Here is a 3,125-nt window from a genome sequence, read left to right as displayed (position 1 = left end):
GAGAGAAGAAGCCATCTAGCTAATAAATATGGACCCGAAGGTCTGTGGTAAACTACTCACACATCATCGGGGAGGCTATGGTGTTGATGTAGAAGCCCCTCCGTGATCGAATTCCCCTCCGGCAGATTGCTGGAAAAGGCCACAAGATGGGATCTCACGGGTATAGAAGGTTGCGGCGGTGGAAAAGGTGTTTTGTGGCTCTCCCTGAAGGTTTCAGGGTATAAGAGTATACTAGGGAAAGAGCCCGTCCGTTGCAACGGGTATACATATTCTATGCTCGTGCTTTTCTACGGAGTGAACACAAATTTTCATGAAACACAACTGGCCGATTTGCTCTCCTAGCTAGCAATTCAGTAACCAGTCCCATCTTCCATCACCGATGCATCCCTCCCCCACTCATCTGTTCCCTCCCATTTACTTTGGTCAGTTCCATGCCATCTCTCCTCAATTCTCCCTCCCCCCTGACCACTTACACTTTTAGCCGCAACCATATGATCAATCTTATTGTCATCTATCTTCGCGTGCCTGTGCTTGAGGGGCAAGTGATCAGCGTGAAACTCTTGCTACCCACTGATCTACATGCCAATATCCTCTTTCCTCCTCACAGTGCTGACCACTGCCACCATGTTACGCAACAGGAAGCTACATGGCCGGCCTTCCGATTCACCACCGCGAGCAACATCGGCACATAACTACGCAACAGATGGCTACACGGCCGGCTTTCCATTCACCACCGCAAGCAACATCAACACACAAACTGCAAACTCTCACAGTGGGGCCTCCCTCTCAATTTCTCTACCGCAAATTACAAGCAGTGGGAAATAAATCACCCCAGACAAATAAAACAAAATTGTGACAGACCCTTGTAGAAACTAACAAAATAAGGAGAGTTGCATACAAATATAAGCATAGATGTCATTGTTCTACATATATACACTAAATATGCACTTGGAGAAGAGGCCGTAGAAAGTAAATAAAAATACAATGAAATTGCACATGATTCTTAAGTATACGTAACTCTGCATATGAGGCGTAACTCTGCATATGAGGCATGGTCCCTCTACCTCTGCAAGCATAGCAAGAAGAGTAATTAAGTGCTAATTAAAGCTTCATACTGTAGCTTGAGCACAATAGTAATAAAATCCAGTATAGGCTAGCTTTGTTGGCATATATATGTGGACTTGCAGAACTATGTAATCCATATAAAAAATACAACATGCAATGGGAGGGACTTGCATTGTTATCAGATGCATTGGCACTATGCATATACATACATTGCTATATGTACGATGAAATTAATTTTTTTTGAAGAGAAACAAATAGAATACGTGTCTAATATATATAGAAATATTACTCTTTGGGAGCTGCCTCGAGTGTTAACCAGCGTGCAGCTGTTCCTGAACAGGTTGCACTCGCCGTCGTGCTTTGGCTCCGCAGCAGTGCATGCTCGGGCTGTCAGGCAACTGCTGGAATGCTGGTTTTCGCATCACGGCTCGGCGCAGCCGCTCGCTGCATTGCTGACTATCGCTGGTGTGCCGGTGCCGAGCCTCAATGCCATTGCCATCTGATGCGCGTCGCCGGCTCTCACTCGCATGCCTCCGCATCCCGTGCGCTGTCGCGAGCATCACACGTCTGCCTGCAGGAGTCGCTGCACTGCTCCTGACCGTCACCACCATGCACCAACGGAAACCGTGTTCCCCAATAGCCCACGCGCCTTGGCCTACCTGGCCGCGAGCATCGCGTTCTTGGCACCACTGCGATGGGCCAAGGCCGCGTCGCATGCACCATCGTGTCGCCGTGCCAGCACGAGCCGTTCTGCCGCCCAAGTGCCCAGGCCACGCCGGCCAGCAAGAACTTGGGCGGGAAACCATGGCCGTCGGGGGTAACCTGCGAGGCCCCGCGTGGCGGAGCACCCGAAATGCGATGGCTTGGTGAGCCCCAGCCATCTGGCCACCGCGGAGACGGAGTTGATCCCATTGCAGCCAACCATCACCTTTGCCCGGAGAGTCGAGCCATCGGCGAGGTGGAGCATCTTGGCGCTGTCGCCGTCGCCGTCGTTGATGGACACGATCCTGGAGGAGTAGCGGATGCTGCCCGTTGGCAACTCCGCTGCTAGGACCTACAGCAGCACGTCCCGCCTGACGCAGCGGAACTCGTCCCTGAAGTCCACTTCCTTCACTATCCCACCCGTGGACGCCGACATGACGCGCAACCCTTGGATGTGCAGGTGGAGCTTCCTGATTTTGTCACCGACGCCAAGGGCGTCGAGCGCGCGGAAGGCGTTGGGACAGGTGGCAAAGGCAAACCCCCAGGCCCGGAGCGCCGGGGATGACTCCAGCACCACGCTCCTCACCCCTTTCCTGTGCAGCCCGAGCGCGGCGGCGAGCGCGGCGAGCCCGACTCCCACGATCACGATGTCCTCGCCGGACTCCTCTTGCCGCTGCATGCTTGCCGCCGCTACTGATAGCAATGAGGTCGAGGCCACGTAATCGGTGGACTTTCGGAAGAGAGCGCCTGTTGACACGAATCAACCAACCAATCTAGCTAGAGCTAATTAGTACCAACTCGTTTATATTACGATTTTGTCTATACGAATCATAAAAATGTATTATGACTGGGCGAAAGCGTATTGTGACGGTGAACCCATGGAGTCAATTCGTGCTTATTATTAGGGATATAGGCGAAAGAAGTAGATCGGTGGAGCTGCGAGGGGCCCACGAGGGTGGGGGTGCGCCCTCCTACCTCGTGGCCGCCTCGCTGCTTCCTTGACGTCCACTCCAAGTCTCCCGAATCACGTTTGTTCCAAAAAAGATCCTTGTGAAGGTTTCATTCCGTTTGGATTCCGTTTGATATTCCTTTTCTGCGAAACACTGAAATAGGCAAAAAAAATAGCAATTTTCACTGGGCTTTCGGTTAATAGGTTTGTCCCAAAAATTATATAAAAAGGTATATTAAAGCCCATTAAGCATCCAAAACATATAATATAATAGCATGGAACAATAAAAAATTATAGATACGTTGGAGACGTATCAAGCATCCCCAAGCTTAATTCTTGCTCGTCCTCGAGTAGGTAAATGATAAAAACAAATTTTTTGATGTGGAATGCTCCCTAACATAATTTTCAA

At 50.6% G+C, this 3,125-nt stretch overlaps 1 pseudogene; it reads right to left on the bottom strand.

Annotated features, from left to right (window-relative positions):
- Window positions 1–1,060: 1,060 nt before the first annotated feature.
- Window positions 1,061–2,446, bottom strand: LOC119353335 (annotated as a pseudogene).
- Between the last annotated feature and the right edge of the window lie 679 nt (window positions 2,447–3,125).

This window comes from Triticum dicoccoides, chromosome 1A (genome assembly GCF_002162155.2).
Source record: "Triticum dicoccoides isolate Atlit2015 ecotype Zavitan chromosome 1A, WEW_v2.0, whole genome shotgun sequence".
NCBI classification, from domain to species: Eukaryota; Viridiplantae; Streptophyta; class Magnoliopsida; order Poales; family Poaceae; genus Triticum; species Triticum dicoccoides.
This window is presented reverse-complemented; position numbering and strand designations above follow the sequence as displayed.